The sequence below is a fragment of the Falco rusticolus genome, chromosome 5 (assembly GCF_015220075.1).
Source record: "Falco rusticolus isolate bFalRus1 chromosome 5, bFalRus1.pri, whole genome shotgun sequence".
In the NCBI taxonomy this organism is placed as follows: Eukaryota; Metazoa; Chordata; class Aves; order Falconiformes; family Falconidae; genus Falco; species Falco rusticolus.
In genome coordinates this window covers 13,416,340-13,442,690 of record NC_051191.1, presented here as the reverse complement: position 1 = coordinate 13,442,690, position 26,351 = coordinate 13,416,340, and the positions used below count along the sequence as shown (strand labels likewise).

Below are 26,351 nucleotides of genomic sequence, written 5' to 3'. Positions count from 1 at the left end.
TTTTCCGGCATAAAACATGACTTCAGAAATTCTAATTATAGTAGATTAGTTGCTTCTCTTTGTGCTACAGCAGCTTCATGTTTTCTTCTAATATAAAGTTAAGTTGTCATGTTACATCTCCATATATCTCTAAACTGCCTTTTGTTCGGAGAGACTATACACACTCACAGAATACATCTGATGATGGTGGGTATTTCAATGGATAGCAAAATATTTCTGTCATGGAGGGCATAATGTCAGCTGCAGGTTTTTGTCAGTATGTTATTTGATTGCTTTTCTAATTGCAGAACGCTAATGACAGTCAAAAATGAAAAAATATTATGAGTCAATCTAACAGTACAATTTATTCCAAAATTCCAGGGTGCAAGCATTTCTGGTTTTATGTCAGGGTTTGTAAAATTAGGGTGCATAATCAAGTTAATAGAAACATACTTTCGAATTCCATAAATGTGATTTATGCTAAGGTTACTAATCTATAAATAGTGATGAGTAATCCGTTACTTGTACTGGCCATCCAATGTTTTTACATTATCTACAGTTGGTGGGAATTTCTGTTCTACCTAAGCAGTGACGATAAATTAGGGTGTCACAAATGGAAAGGAGAAATATGGAAAGAGTAGAAAATATATCTTGCACTTGGTTGAAATTTTTTTTAGAGGGAAGTATCTTTTAAAAAAATTTATCTAGCTCACTTCTACGGAAATGTTGAAATTGATAACATTAGCTACTAAACGAAACTGTAGTACTGTACTTTCGCTTCATACAATAACCAAAATCAGTCTAACAGTTCAAATCAACCTGTTGCGTTATGATTTTCTTCACATATAACAACACAGAGGTGCACTAGGAACATTGAATTTAAACTTGTGTTGGAATTAACACTTAATACCAACCAAAATCCCTCTATTTTACACTTCAATGATTGAAAGAGAAAAAAGCAGAATTAGCCATAGTAGTTTGATCAGAGCTTATTGACTTCAGCAATGAAAGAGATTAAAAATATATTGCAAATATTTTTTTTTTTTGCTGCGTGTCAGTGAACACTGTTTCAAAACCTATCTGGCACATGTGAAAATAAAGCTGGATTTATCAGCAAAATTTGTGTGTTTGCTTTGCAATTAATGTAGACGTATTAGCATGTATTTTATATGAATTAGTTGGGCTGAAGTGTTAATAGGTCATATAGAATGTTTGGCATCAGGAAAGTGATTCATAAATTCGTGATAGAAATAAGTGGATAAGATGTAAAAAGAGCAAGGTTGGGTATGGAGTTCTTCGGATAAGCCTCAGATGAACTTCCAAATGTAAGATTTACCTGAGCAGATTTCCATGTTGCTCAGGTAAATTGCTCACTACTGAAGCCTTGTAAAAATTATGTAAAATCTGCTGATACTTGACATGGTGGGCTTGATTCTGTGTCCTGCAAATCCAAGATTTCCTGAGAGGTCTAACAGATAGGACAGAGAAGACCTGTACCCTTCTGAACTGACAGCTGGAGGCCAGATGGGATTACCGTGGATACTCTGCGAGTAACTCAGTAGAGCCTGCAATGTTTGCAGAGTTACCAAGAGGACAGATATTTTCTATTCTTTGCAATGGAATAAATTATTCTGGTTTTAATGGATGTCTTGAATCTATAGAAAGGCTCCTACAGAATGTTTTGAATAAGCGAACTCAAGGGCCAGATCTTGTTTGCTTGTCTCAGGCAGAGATTTTTATTAGTCAGTAGAGTCAACAGAATGCTGGCTCAGAGAAGCTGAAATGATCGCAGTTTTATATTTATTTCTCCTTGTAACACATCTACTGAAAGTTGTGCAGTGGAGATGGAATCATAGATATAACAGAATTGCATGAATCCCAGTTGTGGAATACACAAATAAAGGAATTTCAGAAGTGCTTAGTTCTGGCTTTAAATCTGTTCTGTTGAAATCAGTGGGAATTGCACTATTGAATGGCAGCCTAGTTACATCAGTGCTGAGCTACCCTGGAAATCTGTTCCATCTAGTGATATTTTTCAGAAAGCCCCTCTTATACTATAGTGTTTAATGGTAACATCACATGAAATTAAATGTATTTTTTCTATTTCATTGGAAAGTTTAAGTTGCTTTAAATCAAGGACAGTTTAGATTTCCTACAGGCAGTATGCAACACAAGGCCTTTCCAGGACTGCTGGCAGGCAATTTTTGAAAGGGTCCTTTTTACATTACAGTTCAGGACAGCAGAATCATACTTAAATAAATGCTTCATGACATCAGTAGCCCATGACTTTGATCTCTATTATTTTACCTTTGAAACCAGCATACTGGTGCTTATCTTCACCTGCATTTTAACATTTTCAGTTTTTTCTTTAATTATTCCCATTAATTTCTTCTTTTCTTCTTCTTCTTGTTTCTTCTTTCTTCTTCTTCTCCTCCTCCTCCTCCATCATCTTTCTTTGCTTTTTTTTTTTTTTTTTAAACTCTGTTGCTGCTTGTATTTTCCACTGCACAAGACTGGATAAGGGCAGGTGGAAACTCTAACATCTCAGTAACATCTGAAGTGCATCTGCTGTGGTGTGACAGAACACCTGAGTGCATTAAATACCAGCCTGCTCTCCTTGTACTTACATGGCCGCATGTGCACCCAGAGCTGTCCCAAAGCAGTTAAAGTCTACAACCCAGGACACACAGCAGTAACACACTTCTCTGCCAGTACCCTTACTCATGCTTTCCTTTTTTTTTCCCTTCCACCGGGCACGTAGACTGGCTTCCACTGCTAGCTTTTATTGTCCTGTAATGCTTTTGGTACTTCTGTTACCATTTATGTTTTCATCTCTCAGTTTTGAACTGAGATATTTCCAATTTCCTTTATTAAATTTGATTTTGAAACAAGATTTTTTTGTTAGTTGGGTGGGTGGGTGGATTTTTTTACTTGTTTTACTGGGAAGGTTTACTCTGTGTATCAATAGCTGTTTGGTGCAATGGGATCGAGATCAGTTCTATGTAACATAGGTTTTTTGTAGCGAAGTTACAGCCATTGTAACAATATTTGCGTCAAGCCATGAGTATGACAGCGTAGCTTTTGTCATTTCTGACTTGTTTTAAATGAGCTAGAAGTTCTAAAAAACTTAGTAGTTGGGATGCTGTAATGTACATTGCAGTAATATAGGAAATACTTTTGAAGCATATTATGTTGGGGACCATATGTATAGCAGTAGGAGATATTTACATTAAATTCCTGCTTTCTTAATTTCACACTTTAAGGGCTGCAAGTCTTCAGAATATAACTAGTAAGCTTTCACAATGTTACAGTATATAAACATCCGTCAAAGTATTAGAAAAATGTCCAGTATTGTGTTTCTGTTAAGACAGTAGGTGCATGGGGTGCGTTCGCTTCAGCTAGCTGTTCTCTCACACACTTGACGGGACAGGCGGATAAAACAGGGTGAAAAAAAGCTCATGGGTTAAGGTAAAGATGGGTAGATTGCTTACCAGTTGCCAGTTATGGACCAGACAGGCCTGATCTGGGGAAAATTAATTTATTGCCCTTTAAAATAGGTTTCAGTAGTGAGAAATAAAATCAAGGCATCGCTTTTGTCAGGAAGCGTTATCTCACCTTCTTCTTCACTGACCTTGGTGTTTGCAGGGCTTTCTCATACTTTTTTCCCCTTCTTCTCAGTGTGTGTGGTGCTTTTGCCCTTTCCTAAAGCTCTTTCCCCCAAGGCACCACCCTGCGGCGGGCGGGATGGAGCCGGCTGGAACCTGCTGGAACCGGCCCAGGGCAGCCCCTCACAGAGGTCGCCCCAGCCCTGCCGCTGGTGCCTCGCTTCAGATGCTCAGTGCAGTAAATAATCTATAGTACTGTTCTGGGGGAGCTAATTACTCATCACTGAAAGAACGCAAAGAGCCCAACATGAGCAATGTGGCATATTTTTCTAGGGTTTTGGGTGACGTGAGAAGTAAAAACTTAAATCAAGATAGCTCCCTTTAGCTCTGCTTGCGTTAGTGAGTGCTGCTTGGGGAAGAGACGGGTGTGACAGAGGCACTGAGGGTGGGTGGTAATTGGCCTACTTGGTCTAAAAGCCCAAAACCTAAATAGTTAAAGCATGTTATTACCATAGTTGAATTACCCTTTTGGTAGAATGGTGAAAAACAAGAACTACTTTCTTGCAAGGAGAGGCATTTGTTTGTCACACAGTAAGGTCTGGAAACTTAAGGCTGAAGTTTAGGTATTACATAGTAAATTTCTGTGGAATATAAATACAAGTTTTTGTGTTTCGTATTCCTTATTTTATAGGGGAGGGTGCCACTGATTATGTATAAAAATGGAAGCAGTTTAGGAGCAGAGTCTGTGTTACCTGACAGTGTTTAATGAGTCCTAGTGGGTCAGTGGAAAGGTTTTTCTTACGGGGCATTGAATCAGACTCATATCCCTGACAGGAATTTGCACAGGATCATATTCAGCCAATTGTCACAAATTAAAGTTTGTTGGCTCTGCAACAGCCAAAGTTGTTACTGGCAAAAGTTGATCACATTGTACCTTTTTGAAGTGAAGTTCTTACCTGCCAGGATTCTCTTCCCATATGCATTTCAGTCATTCCTTCTTAAAAGCAAATAATGTTAATATTTTGGAAGGCAAAAATATGTAGTTTAGCTTACTAATATTTTACTGTATTTATTTTATATTGAGTTTGTACAGTGGCCAGGGGTGTTTGTATGAGGGCCATTTTATTAATGTAAAATTGATTGACTGACTGAAGAAAGTCGCAAAGATGAGCATAAAAATAGGAAAATGTCTGTGCAAGAAACTTTGCTGCTTTTAAAATAAAAAAGCTATCCACATTCTTATTATGTTCTTATGTATATGCTTCAGACAAAAGATGTTTTGTGTTTCATGAGCAACATGTGTATCATACAGTGCAGTAGGTTGCTAAGGGAATTGTTTTACTCATTATGAAAGTTGATGCAGAAATAAGAATTTGTATAAATGCCTAAAATAACTTACGCCCTTCATTTATTTGAAAATTTTTAGACGTTTATAATCCATTAAATAGGTTAACCTCATTCCTGCACACTTGTTTCTTTAGAAACAAATACATTTTTTTGGTGACAATTAAAGAGTTGGTCATTCTTTTTTTGGTTTCTATCAATGGTTTAATTTACTAGGGTAAGATGCTTTGCTGCTGTGACAGTATTGTCCAAAAGGTAACGAAAAATAGTAGTAGAAGATACTACCTCTGTAGTTACTGTGGGATCACATACAGAAACCTACTAATTGAGAAAACTTGTACTGCAGTTCTGCAGGTAGATGAGACCATTTCCAAAAGTTGCAGACAACATTTGGACCCTGCATACAGTTTATTTTCAAAAGCTGAATTCAAATTTCTTCGTACAATTTAAAGTTCTTGTCTCAAAAGTCACACTGGATCTGAGATCTGAGGAAAGTGTGGCTAGAACACAGCCAGGGTTTTTCAGAGCAGCTACTTCCAATGACCAAGTGAAAAACATTTTAGGAAGCCTGCAATTACTTTTTCTATCTAAGGTCCAACTTAGAAGCTAATCACTCATGCAAATTTTTCTTAATAAAATATGAAATTATTGTCTGCAAAATTTTGGTAATGAGTGATTTGGGAGACCAGCAGGGCTAGATTTATATCGTGTGTCTTTACTGATGTTCTTATCCTGCTCCATAGCGATTAGCTGTTAATATAATACCAGTTACTTCAGTTATAATTACAATTAATATGAGCTTTTATGCTGGTTTTGAACAGAAGGGTGGATAAAAACTTATTTTTGAATTTTTTTTCTTAACTGAAAGTACCGTTTTGTTGATGAGAGTTTCTGCTAACAAAAATGAATCAACTTCTTTGAGGTACATCTATGTATGTGTCATGTAGGCTGGACATGCATCTATCAGGGGAAAAAAAAAAAGGCAATTTATGAAACATCCACAAGAAAACTATTGTAAAGGGATAACAGTTTACAGCATTTTTTCTTCATAATTATTAAGGAACCAGATCTTTTTATTACAGCTCAGATCCTTTGCATATTAGAGATTTGAAAATGTACTACTTAGTTCACTTGCACAATTGTATGTACAAAGCTCATGCAGAATCCCTTTTACATATGCTTGAACTCTTGCATGTGTGTAGAGAGAAGGTGAAGATTCATTGTGGCTCATATTTGAAATGCCTTGTATATAATTTATTGACAAATTGTCCCTTCTTCTCAACCCAGGCACTGGTTACTCAACATTCTGGCACACCCCTAGTCCTCCTGCTCAAAGCAGTTGGTTTCTGTAGTTTTCATCACTCTTCTGTAACAGTATGAGGATAAAAGACTGAAAAGTAGAAAATACCAGGTGTCCATAGTTGCCCTGTCCTCTCATAGGATCATTTTGTATAGGTCTCAGTGGCTACTATTTTCTTTTTCTGCTACAGGTAATTAAATGCAACAAAATATCAAGATCAAATGACGATAGCCAAAAGTAATGTGTATGGAGGTGAGTAAAAGTCAAGTCGGATGGCCTGGACTCTCGAGAGGATAGTGTCACAGGATCTGTTGTGCCTAGTAAGCCACAGATCTCTGCCCGCCAGCAGTAACCAGCCATACCACTGCCCTGGCTGCAGTCAGCATTTAGTAGCAGCATATGGCTTTCCTCCGCAAGCATAGTGATGCAGAAGTCACCGTCCAGAAATTAGGGGACACTCCATTTAGGTCTGCTGCTTCCTAGGAGCAAGGCCTCTTTGGTGAGTGTGTCTGTCATCAGTTACAGATGAGGAACAGGACATCAGTGGGTGTGCTTTGGGGATCATCTAATTTACAGGAAGAAAATAGATCTCATTATGCAAGTGACTACACAGTGGGAGGTGGGGAACCATGAGTGGAACACATGTGGTTCTTGAAAGCTGGACACAGCTATAGCTGAAGGCCTGGAAGTCCTTGAAAATGATCTGTACCACTGCCTGTTCTCCTCCTCTCAGTTTGCTTCACACATTTATAGTTATTAGGGCCTTTTGGCCTCCAGGAAGCCACATATTTCTGTCTAGCTTTTTTATTTTTCTTTTTTTTAAAAAAGCATACTTCTGCATGCTTGCAGCTTTTAATGCATTATAATGCAGTGATGTGAGAAGCATTTTAGCCTATGTGTGGGTGGCCCACAGTTGGGTATGAGGTCCAAGCCACTCTAGATCCACCAAGGACTTTAACATCTCTGATGTCCTGTAGCTCAGTTACACATTTTGTAAGAAATCACCCTTTTATTTGTTTCAAACATGTTTCCAGTAGCTTGGTTTGTTAATTCTTACGCTGGAGTGTTGGCCGCCTCTGTGCCCTTCTTATCTCCATAGCTATCTTTTTATCTCTATAGCTATTGCCTGTACAGAAGCCATCTGTATTTTTGACTGTTCTGTTTCTCTCTGAATCTTCTGCAGGTCTGCTGTAACTTTTTTTGGCTAGTGAGGGAAAGGGAGAAAGAGCTATATACTAGATTCTAGATACTGTTGCATTGCCACTGAATTTATACAGTTGCATGATGATCTTTCTGTTTCACTTTTTCACCCCATGTCCTAGCACTTCCTGTTGTTGGGTTTGACTGCAGCTGAAAGTCAAGCCAAGATTTTCATATGACCATAATTTATAGTTGCAAATGCTCATTTTTAAGTTGTACAAAGCCCATCATTGCACAGTTAGGATTGTGTCTTCTCTGTACACATCTTTATACATTTCTTCTCTTTAAATATTACTGGCTATATATCACTTCATGTTCAGTATAATATTTTCTTTCTGCAGTTATTCAGTCTGCCCTCATCTTTACTACACATGGTTTAATGTTAGAGACAATGTTGTCACATCATGGCTGATTCCCTTTCCAGGTAATTTTTGAATGCAGTGAACAGCACTGGCCTTCTTAGAGATGGGTGCTCCATTGCTGATCTCCTTCTGAGAAATACTGCAGACTGTCATTTATTTTTATTCCTAATATGGTTAAGATTATTATAATTTTATTGTATTTATTTATAATTTTAAGTTAATATATAATTATTTTAAGCAGTGCAAAGACCTCCTTTTTTTTCTCCCATGAAGTTTAAGTTCTTTTACGACTTTGGGTAAGAGAGCTTATAAAATGATTTTTGGAAATACATGACTTACAAGTGGACCTCTTTTGTCCATGTTCTCAGAGACTTCTCAGAAAACGGTGATCATCTGAGACGTGGTTTTCCTTTTCATACCAAAATGTTGACTCTTTCCCAACATGTCATATATACGCATATTCTTTATTGTAGTCTGTACTAAGATGTCTAATGTGAACTCCATGTATACTGGTCTGTAGTTTTCCATCTTCTATAGGATCTTCTCTAGATTTTTAGGATTGATTTTACATTTACCATCTTCCTTTAATGTTAAGACAATTTGAAACAAGCATTTGTCCATTATTAAATTTCAGCTATTCCATACTCATGTTCCTTTAGAGCTCTTGATGGGTTACATTCTAGTGAAATAATCTGTTAGAGTTCTGTTTGTCTTTTTGTTCTTGCCTTCCCTAATGGCACTTCAGTTTAAGATAGGTCCTTTCATGTATCTCTCTAAGGAGGGTATCTGGCCTAGGAACTTCTCCTATCTCCTCTACCGTGGATGCAAACCCAATTTTTTTCTGTCCCCTTCTCTGCCAGCCGTTGGCAGAAGCTCCTAGGGGGCTGTATGTGGGAGGCTCCTTACTAGGCCTGATCCCAACCCCCAGCCTTGGCCTGTCCCCACTGAGGTGTCTGATAGTGTGGGCTCCCTATGGGCTGGGGGCCAGGGGTGGTGGGAGATGTCCATGTGCAGGTGCTGCTCCCTGCAGCTCTCTGACACCTGACTGTATATTTATGTTTAAGCCCCCCAGAGATTACAGTCCTTTTCATTTTCCTCACTTGGACACAACTCGAAGCTTTGAGAAGGATGCCTTTTTTCTTTCAAATAACCTCCTTCATCCTGTTTGTTCATGACAGCTCCCTTCTCTGGATTTTCTCAGTCTTTTTTGATAAGTTGTATGCATTTCTTCTGGGCTTGCAAAAGGTGTCTTTAATCAGTCTCCGCGCCACCTGTAAAGTTGTGACTCTTGTATCTGTTCCTTTTTTCTTCGTTCTAACAAGCTTACTCATTTTTATTCAGTGACCTTCTTTGAAATAGTGGTAGGGGTTTTGGGGCTTTTGTTGCCCCTTCAAGGACATAGATTCCAATCTACATCAAAGCAGTTATTGACAGTGGCTAGAAATTTACTTTGGGTCATACCCCGATGTGACGTGTACTCGTTCAAGACAGGCAGAAATATCTAACAGCCCTAATATTTATCTACCATACTTACAGGGATATTTTTCAGTGTTATGAAGGTGCTCAGTTTCTTAGGTGTCTTTAGGGATTGGTTCAGAACATGGGTTATGTTTATATCCTCTGTCTTTCCCAGTGTCTTCTTCCCTGGCCATTGCTGAAGGGGAGTCATTGGGTTGTTTAATATGAATGGGCTGTTAACTTGCAGATGTATCTGGTAATCATCTGATAATCAAGAGCGATCATTCTCTGATTTTTTTTTTTTTTTTTTGGGGGGGGGGGGGAAAGCCCTAAAATCCCCCAAACCCCTGAATCTGAGCTTGCCCAGTTACCTGAAGTGGTCCATATGAAAATACAGCAGAGCTGAAGACTTGCTTATGCATTTGTGTCTGTAGGAAGGACTGGCTTGTTTGTATGAGTTTTCTGTCCACACTTCGATGTAGCTCTAAGTAGGGGACCAAGGAATGGATGACAGAGATGTGTGAACGGTGTCCTCTAGGGAGGCCCCTTACTCAGGTCACTGGGCAGGGTCTCTGCGAAGTAGTATAACCATCAAGGACATAAACCCCTTTTCTTCTCTGCAAAAGTCACAATAAATTAAGTCATGCCAAATTCTGGGTTTAGGGTCTGGACCTCTGCGAGGATCCAGTTATCTTCTGGGCATGTAGTTTGTCACAATTCTCTGTATCTAACCATGGTGATCATATCAGTATTGAAGCAACCTCATAAGCAGCGTAAGCTGTCCTAGAGGTGCCCAACCTGAGGATGTGGTAAGGGCGTGGAAGCCCCATGCTGATGAGCGAGTGCAGCCAAAGTGGGAAACACCTACTTAGCAGATATTGTGAACAGTCAGCTAATGGAGATGACAGCAACTAGCGAGACCAGTGCCTGTATTTTCATGGCAGCTTTTTTTTGGCAGGAGATTGTGGTTGCCCAAATCGGTTGTCTTAGAATCTTTTCTTATTTAGTTGTTTGGGCTTTTTTCCTCTCATTTTCCATTTTCCCCACAGTTTGTTTGGCTTATTTATCTTCTCTCCCCCCCCCCCCCCCCCCCATTTTCTTTCTGGTATTAGAAGCTTAAAGGGGGTGTGTGTCATGTTTTCTGGCAGATAGTGGATTATTTTTGTGTATTTTGATTGATTAGGTGAGTTCTGCATTGTTTTGGGGGTGGAATTTAACTGTTCTGTGTTTCTTTTCTGCTGGAAGTTGTTTGTGTGGCTCTTTATTTTTTTATATTTTATAGTTGGTTTTGTTGGGTTTTCAATTTATTTGTTTCAATGGGATTTTTGTGGGTGGGGAAGAAACAGAATAAGCTAGAGCTCCACATGCAGATGCAGAACTATGGCATTGGAATAAACTGCAAGTGGCAGAACAACTTAAATGGTGGGAGTTCAGTGATGGATGGATGCAAAATCTACAGAAGAGGTAGAGGTGGTAGGGTTGCCTTTTATGTGAAGGAGCAGTTGGAATGTGTAGAGCTTTTATGTGGGAAGGTTCTGATTCAATATAAGGAAAAAGATTTTCAGTGAAAAGACAACTATGCTGCAGAACAAGTTGCCTAGAGAAGATTGTGGGATTGCCTTTTTTGAAAGCTTGGAAGATGTATCATGGCTGATGTCCTAAGTGACCGGGTCTAAATTCAGGTGCTGCTTTACCCAGTTCGGACTAGACAACCTCCTATTGTGAGTGAGTGAGTGTGTAATATGGTGCATACATTGTGGCAGAAGGGTCAGGTGCTCTTAGGCTTTATACATTACTCATTTATAAATCTGTACATACCTGTCCCTACAAGAACAAACTACATACGTAAGACAACCCAGGATGATCACTATATATGTGCTCTTATGAGATAATATTTTTCAAGTTGTTACTTCTGCATTCTTATCTGATAGTATTCCTGAATCCCTTCTAATCGTGTCACATGAAAAAATGTGAGAAACAAATTATAATTCTGGAAATAATTCACAAAATTGCAGTGCCATTGAGTTTGTTGTATTGTAGATCAAACAATTTAGGAATAGTAAATTGTTTTCTTTTTTTTTTTTACATATATTCTTTTCCCCCAATTACTGTAGGCTGCTGCAGTTTAGTAAGGTAAGAAAATTCAACAAGTTGAAAGTGGTTCTTCTCTGAGCTGTCTTACAATAAATTACAGGTTTTCAGAAGACAGACAGACATTCCTGAAAATGAAGTAAGGCATGGTACCTGTGCATGTTAGATAAATTGTTCAGAAATCTCCATGAATATGATATTGGTGTCATGCATACTTGTAAGATTAGTGTCAACATGGGTTTTCTATCATGTAAGGGCAAGTCAAGCAAGTTAGTCCTGCCTCAGGGGTGGTTTAGTCTGTGTACCCAACTAGTCGGGCAACACTGCTGTGGAGGTTTTGGAAAAGACTGAGGAGGGGTGATTTTACCTTTGCTCCAGGCATGCAGTTTATTTGTTCTGTCTCCATTTTCTCCAGCGTGCCTTGATAAGTACAGGTAATCAGTGTCCTATTAATCTTTAGGATAAGTAACACCTAAATGTAACACACACTACCCCACTATCCCAGCTTCAACCCAACAGGAGGAGCTACATGTAAGCTGTACATCAGTTACTCAGTGAATGGAACATTTTGGAACTTGATGATAATAGTTGGTCCATGTCACTATTTTTTTCTGTCACTGGGCAATTTCCAAGGCATGAAATAGTAAATTTTTTACAGCTTTTCTCTAAATTTTATTATTTTCCTTGACCTGTTTCTTCGCATAGTTGCATGTTGTCTTAATTAATTCAGTATAGATATTTTTATTTGCAAATTTCATGATGAGAAAATTATAAAATATTAATTTTAGTGGTATATAATGTAATGTGAAATTTTTTAAATAAATATAATTCGTTAAAAATTTTGGAAAAGATACAGGTGGGGAAGGTTGACAATTCAAGAAGCATTCAGGAATTAATAATTTTCTCTCTGCCAGCTAAAAAAAGACTGCTTCTCCCACCACCACAGTACTTTTGTTTGGATCCACTGATAATATAACAAAATCCAGTCATCATTTGTTTTAAATGCTAATGTAAAAATTGGCTAATGAGATCACAGTAGTATGAAGGTCTTTTCATAGGTTCATTTAACTTTGGAATGATTATAAAACATAACTACTAATTTATTTTGCATGTTCTTGTTAAGTATAATGGTATTCAGTAGTGCTCATCTAGTTATGAGCGTCTGAGTATTTCTCTGTCGCAGAAATTGTCTACCTCTACTTGGATTCAGGAGGAAAAAAAGATTTTTTTTTTTTCTCTATTTGCATTTCTGTAATTTATGTAATATTCTTGTAAAGTGCATTTTTTTTGTGGTGTAGATTAATGTCTTGAAGTAGTTTAAATATAACTGAAAATATATAGTCTGACTAGTAAGTAACTTTAAACATTTCTATTTCTACTTTTCAAAGATATGCATTATAGATTGTGTGTAAATAATGTATTTTCAAATAAAATTCAGGATATCCTGTTGGCATAGTGCAATTTAAGACTTTCTCAGAAGTCCTGTTATGAATTAAGTCTTCTTTTAATTGCATGGGAGAGCTATACAATGGAAAGGTGGAAGCTATGGATACCATTGAATGCGTATGCCTTTAAAATAATAATTCATCTCTCTAGCAAGTAATTTTTCCTTTACTGAAACCAGTTGTGTCTTTGGCCCAATCTATCTGATCTAAAACTGTCTATCTGAAGATACCTTATATAGGTGGCCCTCAACCGTGTTCTCAAATAGGAATGCTTTGGTGAGTAGTACTTCATTGGAATATTTTATGGCTTACAGCACAGGGGCATTGTATGTATTTATTTAAGTGAAGTTTCAAGGGGATGTCTTCATCTAGGAATGGATTTGGCTTTCATTTTGAATTAAATATTTATTTTTATATTCTAGTGATTTCTGAAACAACTGTGACAATTCACATAAATAAGAGCCAAATTCTGTTAGTTGTGCTCATAATGAATAATGCTTTATTATGTAAGAAGTCTCGTGCAGCATATTGTATGATAAAATGCTACCTAAACTGCGCAACATTGTCAGTGTCGAAAATACATCTGTTATCTGTCTAGCTTCTGTAGTGGTGGTGATCACAATTGTTACACATTTATCATTTGAAAAAAACCCAACTTACTAGAATTCCTCTAAATCTACAATTTAATGAGCATCTACATACCAGATTAAATCAGTCATTGACCAGTGCACTTTTTCTTTCTCAGATACTACAGAAGTTGTGGTATTTGCTTGTTTGACTCAAATTTTAGGGACCTGAATGGGAAGTCAAAGATGAGCAGCCCACAGGTGACTTCCAATTCAGTTGTATTCTAGTGTTTACTTGATGAGTGTTCCTGCTTGAGTAAACAATGGTACGTTGAGCTGCCAGAATTGCTTGAACTTTGATCCACTGCAACTGTATTTAAAAAATAAATTCTGTCAGGTTGCTTTTAAAGCTTTGGTTGGCAAGTGCTGTGAACTTGATTGTAAACTGCTAAGATTTACATGGAATTCAGATGGAATTGTTAGGTATCGAAGAACTGAAAAAATAACTCTGTAAGCACTGTCAGTAAGGGGCAGGTAAACAATGACATTAAAGATCTACCTGCTGTGGCCCAAGGGATGGAATGTGCTGGCTCAGTTGGAGGGAAGGTAGAGAAATCTTATTATTAAACTGGAATAACTGGAATGATTCAAGTCCAGGTTTTAGGATGCAAACCAAAATCAAAACAATGCAATGTTTATGGCAAAAGTATTTTTAAGAGGCAGCTGCCTTCATCAGGTAAACCACACAGGGAAGTAGCATAAATGAAACATAGGTCAAAAGATAAGTTTATCTAAAGGTGAAGATTTGTATTGGCAAAAAGAAAGATGGTATGTAAGGCCTGCCATCTGTCTGTGACACATCTACGATGTACAATCCCACCCACTTAAATATTCCTTCCTTACTTCTGAAAAATCGTGGAAATCCTGAAATTCAAAAAGAAGAAAGATAAAAATTTAATAATCAAGACTAATGAGTGTTGTTGTTTTCATATTGAGAATAATTAAAATGTTATCACAAAATTTTTCATCTAAGAAGGCTGTATCTTGACAAAATAGGCCATGTTTTTGTGTAAGATTTCATATACGAGATAACTATCTTGGCTCTGTTTCTGAGGTGAAGCAAAATGTGATGTTTAATACAATCCAACCTAAGAGAAGTGATTATTTGAAAATTTTTTTGGCATAAAGGAATGTAGGAAAAAAGAGAAATAACAGAATATTGATGGCTGAGGCTTACGTATTAACATCTGATAACAAATGATACATATTGTTGAAAAAATAACCATAAGATGTATTTCTGTCTAGACTTCAGATGCACCAGAAACTTCAAAGATTTATACCTGCAATCTTTTAATGGGAAATAGGAGAGCAAGGTGAATGATTCTGTCTTGGACATTTGGTTGGACATTTTCATTCTGGATCCAGGGTGAACACATGACCATCAAGCAGTTTCATTGACACACATTTTACTTCTCAACAACTTTTAAGAATTGCCACCCACCTTCACCTCCTCATATTTGCCTTAGGATCCTTACCGGGTTTTAACATTTTCTTCTTTTTTCTCTTTGTATTAAGGGCTCATAAGATTGCCTTCTCATTTCCCAGTGCTGTCCTACTGTGCAGTGGTTTCACGTAGTGTTTATTCCTCCAGCCTGTCATTCTTTGCTCTTCCTTCTTCACTTGCTCTACTACAGAGGCTGCCAGGTAGCTTTCAGTTTTCTAGGAACTTCGACCTTCCCAGCAGGTTTTGTTACACTCTACAAACAAAGGAAGAAGTTAGAGCTGCAGCTCTTTTAAATGTCCAAACATCTTGTAACAAAGTGTGTATTAATAATGCCAGTTGGAACACAGGAGTTTTTTTAAACTGTGGGAAAGCAGTCTTTTCTTTATAAAATTCTACATTCATTTTACTCTTCAGTCTGCTTCTATCTGACCTTGTCAGCAAGGGAGAATTGCCAAGAGGCACCATCGAGACGCTGGTAGGATCAACTTCAGAAATAGAAGAGTTTCAGGCATTAAGGCTACATCCATATTAGTAAATTAAACAATGCTTGGAAATATTTCTAGGTCTCTGCCACAGTTTAGGTCTTCACAAACTAATATTGTTCCAGAAATTTACCCAGACGTTTATTTGACCACATCCATTAGACAGTTTGCATGCAGCCCCTCTGTCTTGGAGCGCATGTGAGTATACTAGCGTAGATGTAGAATTGATTATCTGTGGTTTCAGCAAAGAGAAATGTGCTCAGGCCTAGATGCAATCTACATATACTTTCTACAGACCTGCATGGCCTTTATTTCTTCTGCGTTGTCCAACCTTCTCCCTTCAATGCAGTCATAGTCTCAGCTTCAGAGCTGGTTTGGTTTTTTTTTTTCTTTTCACTTGTCCTTTTGTCCTTCCTGAAATTCATATAGATTTAAATTGCATTGGCATGCTGTCTCCCAGCTTCTGTCCCTTTCCTTCAGATGACCCTGTGAACTTACTGGTAGTGATACTGTGTGCAGTTCTCTGTCTGGAACAAACTACTTCAGGGAAGCCTCCCTCTTATTTGCCTTTAGGTACTTTAATAAGAAAAATAAAATAATAAAAATAAGTCTAGATTTTGAGTGATGCCTTATCTGTCTCTCTGTTGCAAGGCAGAAACTTGATGAACAATTCTGGTTTTTGTGGACTACATTTAAGGTGACTGCTTGTTAAGGGAATCTTTCTCTATCAACTTGCTTGGTCTTTTAACCAAAATGTCTATGTCAAAATACAAAACTTAAAAATAATAACTCCTTCCTTTTTCTTTCAGAATACTTACAATCAGCTTATGCACATCTGAAACTAATTAGAAGGTGTGATAAAGGCAATTTTTTTTAAAAAAATTAGACAATGTTTAAATAGCTGTAAGCATTTCTCTTTTTTCTTGTCAGGATGGTGGTACTGGAATTGATTTTGGACATCACTTCAGTTCAAGGTTGAAGTTAAAAGGTCTTTTTGAGACTTAGAAGAAGCAGGTGAGTACAGGTCAAGCATCACATATCTTTGAGTATTATTTTTTGCAACTTTCTTTTGTTCTGGAATTGCTATTCTTGCTTACCAGTCCATATTGAAATAGCTGATCTCTGTTTCCTCTGATTTGCTGAGATGTATGACTGCTAGTGTTATGACTAGATACCAGAGAATATTTAAGTCATGTAGGCTTTCCCTATCTGCTGTTCCAGCACCTGCCACAAAGATAAATGAAAACATGGATCTCTCACCAAGGTCTCTGGAACTCTGGACTAAAGTTTCACTGTATTGTTTCATTAAATCAGCTGCACTAGGAGTATGATAATTATGCAAATTTCTTTAGAAAATTATTTTAGACCGTATTTGTATAAACATTTTTTGAAATAAATTAAAATGTTATAAGGCAAGATTAAATAGTGATGAATCCCTGAGTTTGGGTATTCCTAGTTTCCTGAAACTGGGATTATGTCTATTCCACTGGTAACCAGGAATACTCCATGATGTCAAGGACCATGAGTTCAAGTCCTGTTTGAATTGTGTTGTGTATTAACAGTCTGAACCTGCTGTGAAGAAACACTTCGTGGGTATGGTACCCCCTGGGACTTGGCATGCCTGCATTGAATAGCTTGTTTTGCTCCAGACCTTCATAGCTATCTTGAATGAGCCATGAATAACTGTGTATTAGTTTTTTTACCATAGAGAGATCTGGAAAAGGACATTGCCAAGGAATTAGTGTAATGTGAGAGCTTAGCAAGCCACTCACTTCTATTTCAGATTTTTCATACTTGCTATTGCAATAAAGAATTAAATCAACATGTAGAATGTTGCAATTGTTCACAGTTTGCTTTTCCTACAGGGGCAGAAAATTTCTTGGGATTATTTCCATAATTTTTCAAAATCAAAATGTCAGGCAATATTTTAATGTATAAATTGCAAAATATGCTCAACTGGTGCCTAATACTAAATCTTACAGATTCAAATTTCAACAAGGTACAACAAAATAACTCACCATAATAGGAACCAGGCCCAACTGCTTTGATATACACCACTGTTGCCAATGTAAATATGTATTATTTCCCTGTGTGCCATGTGCAGTAACTACTAAGGTATTACGAAGTATACAGATATACCCATATACTCCATAATATTTATACATCCATCTTCATGAATTGGTAGCTGAGAAGGGCAAGAAAAAGAAGTAGTTGCCAAGGAGTTAATGATGGTGAGAGTAATTAGTGTTGAAACTATGTTTATAACAAGTTTTCTAAAGTTTCACCCTCTGGGAGGAAGCACAGACCTTTTTAACCTAATTCAAAGCAGTGCAAAACAGGACTGTCCTGATACGTGTTTCACTGTGACTGTCTTTACCCACTTGGTAATAAGAAAGGAAAATTCCTTTCTTCCAATTTAACTTCATGTTTTTCCAAGGACTTTAGGAACTGGCTTGGAGGGTACAGTATGAATATGGTGAAACCATAGAAAGAAGAAAATATACAATATTAGCTTTAGCAATGTTGTAAATCAAAGGATATACAGCATTATACAGGGAAACTATGTTTCAGGCGTTCAAACAGATGTTACTGGCATCACATATATTTGTGTGTGGCTGTATGTTAACATGTAGTAATATACTTGCAAAACAGTGTTTTTTCTTACATTACCCAATGGAGAAAAAATAAAAAAGGTAATATTCTTTGCTTTCTAGGTAGCAATGAAAATATGACTGTTTTTATATAACATATTTATACACATATCTGAATGGTATAACTTCTCTGTAGTAATACTATATTATTTCTTCATAGATGGTTTCAATATTTTGGAGAACTGTTTGGTTTGATAGAAACTGCGTGGTAAATGTGTAGTAACTGTGTAGTAAATGAAATCTGGTGAGCCAGCAAGTAATTTTCATTTTTTTAAGGATATTTTTTTCTGGAAATCTACTATGTTCTGTACCAAATAATGTGAGAAATACAGTAATACTGACTTGTGCATCTATAATAGTTTGGCAGTATCATTTTATTGAATTCCAGTATGTCTGGAACTTAAGGCATATGGAGGAAAGTAACTTACTCTGTTTCTTCCATTATTTTATTCCATAACTTCTGAGTTAAACACAATCTATAAAAATGCTTTCTGTAAAAAAAATCTCTGGCTTTTTTAGCGCTGGTCTCTATTTCTTGCAGTATGTGAAGCTGGAGAGGGAATGTTTTTGTAGTCCATGAGGAAACAGTAGTAAATTCTGCATGCTAGTTCTTCAGTATGTCATTTAGAGTTGATGTTTTTTTATGGCAGGACACTGTCTTTGCACTGATTGAAAATTGGGATTCAGTCATAAAAATAGTGATAGAAATACATAAAAATAAAATTGCATTCATGAGTAATTTTTAAATAACAGAGAGAAATATTCTGTTTGCTTTCTGTCCTGTCTTTCAATAGATGACTTAACTGATCAGGAGTAAGTTTCAGAAAACCGAGTTAAGAGTTGGAACAATTAAAACCAAGAAAAAATCCATATTGGAAAAATGTGAAAGCAGAGAAAAAATGTTCCATTTTTGGACTGATGACTTAAATGGACGCTTCTGGGGACTATTAGTAGTACAGTTACAGCTGGATTTTCTGAGTTGATTAGGCTTTGAAAAAAAAGCTAAAGAAGTTTGCTAAATATGAATATTTTCTGTGTTTTGTAGTTGTGGTTTTAATTACTGTTAAAGTGATCTAGCTCTTCTGTCCTGTATTGGCAACTTGTGGAAGAGGAGACATTGTGTTCATACCTGTTTCTTCCTGGTACTACAGGACTCTAAACAACACAACTCATGTACATGTATTGTATATGTATGCAGTTTACCTACCAAGCATTCATTGTGCATATATATATATATATATATGGTTATTTTGCATAGGGCAAACACAATCATACTGTTAATTAGTACAAAAGTACATCTCATATAGTTATCTTGCAGCTGAACTTGAACTCACTCAAGAGTTATGTAAGGTCTCATTGCTGGTGAATGTGTTGATGACCGACATGTGAAACTTTTGATGTACAAGCCATTCCATCAGCTGGATAATGGACTGGCGTTAGCTTTGTCCACAGAGAAGGCTAACTCTTCCATGTGTCTGGTCAGAAGGCAAATAATTGATACTGCCATAGGTGAAGGAGAGGAGGATATACAAAATAATGCTGAAAGGAAAAGTTGGTACCTGCTTTCTGAGCAGTAATTGGATGGGGATTGATGGGCTTTGTCTTCAATCTGGTTTCCACCAGAAAGAGTCTGAAACATAAACAGTACATCTTAATGGAATTGTAGAATTTTGAATTCTCTTTCTAGGGTGATTGTGAATAGCGGTAATTTACTGATTTGGGGGGAACCTGGAGGCAGCTTTTGTCAAAAAGTATTTTACATCGATAGAACTGAATTTGTGGCCTGGAACTATGAGGTATAAATTTTTGCTGTGATTATATAAAGTATAAAACTATGGATTTAAACTGGCCACCTTTTCAATTCAGCTGAACATTAAGTACAGTCTTAATGGTCTGTTTTGCTGGGAAGAGCACTATTATAATAATCTGCTTTTTACAGCCCATATCAAATACTAACTTACATTACTTACTACAAAGTTTGTTTTTAGGGAGATATTTTCACGGCGTCTAGGAGTGATACCCCATGTTTGTTGGAATTAGCCCTTAATGATGCTGTCTTGAGAAATTAGGTACTGCTCAAATACACTGATTGTTTTGTGGTTTCTAGCATAGAAATTTTTAAGGAAAAGCTAGTTGGAATCTGATTTTTTTTCCAAGTAATTGTACGAAATGAGGGGAGATGGTGTGCATCTTAATAATTTTATGATTCTTTTTTTTGTGACATGAATGACAGAGGTGAGAACTCTTAATTTTAACTGAACAGAATACAGGTTTCTAAGTGTGGCCTGCCTGAAAACAGAGGGCCATTACTGTAGTTGTCATGTAAAATAAAGTTGGGAGTCTGAGGCTCCCTTTTAGCTGTCAGCTTTATTAAGGAGCTACTCGTGTGTTGAACTAGGCACACACATTATATAAGCAGTGTATGGTAGTGTCTAGGGAGAGTTTTCTCTGTCTTCACTGCTGCTTTATTAGGTCTTACTCATTCACTGTTGCCCTGTCTTACTCCAGCTTTCTGGCTGCAGCTCACAGCACAGTAGGTCTAATGTAGATTGACGCCTTTGCCAGAGGACTGATTGAAACTTGTGTCTCATAGTTGCTAATGCTCACTCAACCATTTTATTGAAGATAAAGTAAATAAAATAGATTGCCATATGAGAATTCTCTTTGAAATCAAATGGAATAATTTGACAGGTTTAAGCCCATGAAAAAGCCAAAGCATTGAAACAGATGGAAATACTTTTTAGGCATAACATACCAGGAAGAGGTGTCTGCTGTTTTGATGTTATACAGTTAAAAAAACATGTTAATGGCTTTTACCAAAATCATAATTGTTGAAAATATTATCATGTGTTCTGGTGGAATTTCCATTGATGTTTAAATTTTTATTCTGCTGAGAGGGATTTTTTGATTTTTTTTTTATTTTTAAATTAAGAACAATGGATATAATGGTTTTTTTTTCCCTTAGTGCTTCTGATACTTTAAGATACTGGTGATGGATAACCAGTCACTATTGTGACAAACTGTTTAGAATAATGCTCACCAAGCCCCAAATATTCTTCACAACGCACTTATTTTATAAAGAATTACTGTGGATGAGCAGTGTAGTATGTCCGTGTTATTTTTAGAATTAAGATAATAGATAATAATAAACAAGTGAAGATACAACAGGTAACATATGCCTCATTTTTTGGTCTGGGTAAGAATGAGTATTGGTCATCTGTGTCACACCAGTGGGTTCCTTCTTACTAGTTGCACCACTTCTTCAAGAAAGCAAGACACCTGTGTGTTAGTGTAGTACAATACATTATCCCAAAGTAACCTAGAGTTAATAAAGGAAATAAATATAAAATAAATTAAAAATATATTAACAGTTTGCAGACGCAGCCTTGATTTTCTACCTTGAAAAAAGTCATTTAAATAACAAATACATTAATTTTTCTCTTTATGTTTAAACAAAATATTTTTTTTGTGTTAGATATCAATTTTATTTTATTTTTTTTAAGTTACTGTTGTTGTTGTGCTGTTGGTACTGACTTATGGGATGCTTGTGAGATTTCACAAATACTGGGTTTGAAATAAATTATGAATGAGCTATTTGAAAATTACTTGCAGGAGTGAACTGACAGATTGGAAAAACATAGTAAGAATGGATTTTTGGATTAACTGTTAGCCAGAATACACAACTAGTTATGCTGATGTGTGCAGTGACAGGGACGGTGCTGGTCAAAATCATATTTCCAATATGAATGTGAATCAATTTACGAAATGTGAATGATAGTTTTTCCCATTCTGGTCATATTTTTAAGAAGGAAAATTATTGTGCTTATAATGCAGAGCACTAGCACCAGCTGTGCTCTGGAGAGGTCTACCCTAATGTCTGTTGTTGCCATGCTGATTGACTGTGTGTCTGGCCAAACTCTTAATGCTCTCAACAGCCATTCCAGACTTAAAATTTAAACACTTAAAAAGCAAAATTTAGTGACTGTGATGAGCAAGATAGGGCTTCCCATCCTCCTGAAGGAAGGCTCTTCTCATTGATTTTATTATGCTCTTTCTGTTGATGCAGTAGGATAAAAAGGTCATCAACATCTTTGTCTTTCTGTGTGAGGGACTAGAGGAACATGCAACTCTGCCACAAATCTCCGATTTAACTCTTTTGTTTTCTTTTTCTGCTTGTATGAAATTAAGTTCCTAGAAAACATTGCCTTTTGGAGGAGGCAACAGAGAACATTAGTTTAATTAGATTTTAATAATATACATAAAATTGCCTTGTTTTTTCCCCTGATGAGGCATCCAAGACAAAGAATCCCTGCTCTTGTCTGTGTTGTGAAGTCTTTTCTATCTGTCATGGGGTTTTCTAGTTAAGTTGGAAAGCCTTTAAGCATTACCGCAGTTTGTGGAAGTAAATGTGAGACCTGTAAGTATTCCAACATAGATTGATTTAGATAGAATAAAAGCTAATTTTATCAAGAGAAACAGAAACCTCAGCAGTAGTTTGCTTTGGTTTTCTGTAAAACTTAAGGAAACCAAATGTCATTTCTCATATTTCTCAGAACAACTTATTTGTGCTCTTTTCTTCAGCATGGTCTCTTACTTGACCATATTTGAAGTAATTCTGAAGGGCTAATTTTCATGTTATTGTCTCCTGTGTTTTCCAGTAACACAGTAAAGGAAATTACCTCTATTTCTTGGATGCTTTTGAAGTTCCCTTATCCAGAAATCAGTCCATGATAAATGTGACCAGCTATTTAAAATCCATATTTTAAAAAAAGAAAAAAAGTAGGCAATAAAGAATGCTATTCAGTACAAGTAACTGCATATGGAAGAAATAACAGCAAGTCTAATTCCTGAAAATAAATAGGATCTTGAAAATGGCATAGATGTTTATTTGATTGCTTTGAGAGTTAACATCCCTAAAAAGCTGATTTTAAATGAGTTTTGTATTTCTAAGTGGTGCTTGTTAACTGTCTTGGGGAGTGATTTCTTCTCTCCTCTGGAAAATGCATTATGGGATCTAGCAAAGAAAGAGGTAATGATTTTCTTTGATGTGGGCACTGTCATCTAGGAACTGGACAAAGATCACTGTCCCTTAGGAACTGGGCCTCCGAATTTTTAATGTAGTCTGTAAAACAGCTATTTAGTGGTAATTGTTGTCAGTCACAGTCTACAGGAGATAGGTTTTTATTGGTGATTTGATGGGTAAGACCATGCTTAACTGCATCAGGTTTTTTAGAAAATTCAAACGTTCACAGTTTAATTTTTGAAGGAACTTTTTTTTTTTTTTTTTTTTCCCTGAGCTTCAGTCTTCTAGAGAAGCAAAATAAGTCCTGTTTGGGTTCATATGGTTCTGGTCCTACATCCAAATACATGTGTATAGATTCAAGTACCTATATAAAGATTCAGTAAATTATGACAGATTCAGTAAAGGTTTTGCAAATGAAAATACTAGGCATGTAATCTCAGGCCGCAAAGTTTCAACTGCTTGCTATACTTTAAACAATATATGGTTTCTCAAGTATAAGGTGTAGGACATGGTACAATAGCATGTTCAAAATAGAAATTTAATTCTAAAATATATATTTTGGTTAAGTGTAGCTTTATAGGTAACTACGCTAATAGGAAACAGACTAATTTTAATTCAGTGTTATTGTACTTGAAGGAGAAACTGAATTAAATTTTGGTTTAGATCTATGGAAATGCATATAGAAGTTGCTTCGGTAATTGAATTTGCAACCTAATATTGTTCTGTATTTTGGTGAAGCTGAATACTAAACACTTCAAATTATAGCAGATGGATAGTGCGATAGTGACAAAGACATGTGACCTCATGTCTTAAAAATTTTGCAACTATTTTGAACCTGGTATTTATTATCTGAGCAGTATATACTATTGTGGATATTTAGCTTGCTTCTTTTCAAGATGGAAACTTACATGGGCACTTGCCTTTAGTTGTTACTTTGTTTTCTGTAAGATATATTTTCATGACATTTCATGAAATTTCTCTCTTTCATCACTTATTAAAGAATTAAAACATAACACATACAAAATGTCTACTCAGCCCAGTCAAAGTCTTTTACTTTAGTTTTAGGTGGATGTACTTTTTCTCAAATTTGATTGTTAACTACTTGTTTAAAAAAATAAGTTCAGGATTTTGTAATCTTCGTGTCGTCATCCTATCAGAACTTCTAAACTTGCCTAAGACCAGTTTCTCTCTACTGGTTAAGTGGACTAAATAAATGACAGCATTATTATTTATTTTATTTTTACAAATAAGGCTGATACGTTGAACTGAATTATGAAATGAATGGGAAAATACTTAAAGGTTTCTTTTAAGACAGAATCATTTTGTATTTGTCTTTTTGAGCAGTAGTGCTATGAGGAATATGGAAGGTAAGCGTGCCCGTGCGTAAATCTTTCTTCTCCACTGCAGAAATATCAGACTCATCATTATCAATAATTCTTTCAATAACTAAACCACATAATTATTTAACGAACAGGTTCTGCAGTTCTAGGTATCTTTGCTCTCTCTCAGAAATTCATTATTGCCTCTACTCCAGAACTTGTGTTTTCTTTCTTTCTTCTTTCTCTTCTTCAACCTGTCACTTTCAAAAAGGAAAACAGAAATGAACATGGAAAGGATCCGCAGCGTATGCAGTGGAAAATCCATTAACAGTTTAAACCATGCTACTTGGCTTTGCAGGGAAGTTACTTAGCAGTGCTTGTGTAGTCGTTTTGCCAGCTCCTGAGTGGCAGCAGGCATCTCTGGCATTGGTAAGGTAGCAAACAGCAGGGGAAGGAGGGAGAGGGCAGGAGCATCTTTTAACTACTGCAGCTGTTTGCTAAGTGAGCATATGTTGAAGCCCTTGAGCCTCCACTGAACATCTTTTCACAGATCAGTGCTTAAAATCACATGCATAATACTCTCCTAAAATAAGTCTGATCTGAACACCTGTTTATTTGCTCTGTTAAGGGAAGTTGTTCTGTTGCAGAAGCCCCACAGTTATTTCCTTTCCATTGTAAAAGATAATGAAATACACCAGTTAGTTACAGTAAAGTAACATTTTTCGCCTAAATTTTTGCATGTTAAACTTTTAGAAAAATAAGTCTTTGCGCTTTCTCTCCAAGATTTGCTAAATACTGTACTTTTGAACTATATGAAAAAGGGAGATCTGAGGAAGTATTAATGTTACTGCAATCTTATAATTTATATTATTTTAATTTTGTAATTCAGAAATATTTTTAGTTCAAGATATTTTAAACTTTTATGATTTTGTAGGCCTGAAAAAGCTATATATTGGATTGATGGAATGTATTTGATAGGACAGTGTTTTGAAGTTATTACGTTATGAACTTCAATACCCTGTCCAATACTTAAAAGATCTCAGAAGATAGAGTATCCAATTTAATTACCTCTTTTTCATTTTGTGAACTTGACCTCTCTTCCCAGCCTTGAGACAAAGAAAGACAAAGTACTGTCAGCAACTGGCAGTTGATGGTAAGAAGGTATCTATCTCCTACACCTCTCTTACATCCGATAGCAACAGCCAGACCTCAGCATGGATGTGGGACTTCCCAGAAAAAATTCTGTCCTTCAGTTGGCAAATTCATCTGCTGCCTTACTTGTTATAGATGCCTTGTAAAAAACCTCTCTCCTTCATTCCACTTCTGCCCCTGATACCTCTCTTTTCTGGTTTAGCTCTAGTTGTCTAGAAGCACCTGAGGCAACACAGATATACTGGCCTGCGTAGACTAAGGATGGTTTCTGAGAGTGGCCAGTTTGCTCTTCTAGAAGACAGAACTGTAATATGCACGTAGGCTGTCATGGGTTGTGTTGTTTACTTCTCTCAAAATTTGATTGTGTGTTTGTATGTTTGTGAAAGGTGACTGAATCTGTCACAGTTTGTTTTGGGGAATGATGCTGGATGTTGTCTTCACAAACTAATAAAGATTTGTTTGTTTCCTAGGAAAATAACTAGAGGGAAATCCTAAGACATTCTGTAGTATTTGGGATCTGAATCTATTTGGCTATTGAAGGCTGATAGTTTGCATGGAGGTAGAGGGATTTATTCTTTCTGACAAGGAAGGGCTTGATGGTCATAGATGCTGTCTTCTCTGGGAACTCCATGTTTGACAGAGGTGTTGGAGAGAAACTTTTAGCCATTGAGGGAGGTGATTTTTACGGTAGTGGCAGTCCGTAGTAAAACCTGTCTTTGCTACATCTTTTCATTGCCTTTGCAACTGCCAAATTTACAGGTAAAACGCAAAACTGTTCATGAAATTAACAGCTTTAGGTGACTTCTTTAATAAACATTTTGGATTTGTTTCTAGTGTCAAACATTTATGTTATTACTCTATGTTAATAGA

At 36.5% G+C, this 26,351-nt stretch overlaps 1 protein-coding gene across 1 annotated transcript in view; it reads left to right on the top strand.

Annotated features, from left to right (window-relative positions):
* Positions 1–26,351, top strand: part of FOXP2 (forkhead box P2) — a 444,921-nt gene that overhangs the window by 120,967 nt on the left and 297,603 nt on the right. The window contains exon 3 of the mRNA XM_037389994.1: positions 16,267–16,350. The gene's annotated coding sequence lies outside the window, so the exon portion shown is untranslated. The remainder of the gene's footprint in view (positions 1–16,266; positions 16,351–26,351) is intronic.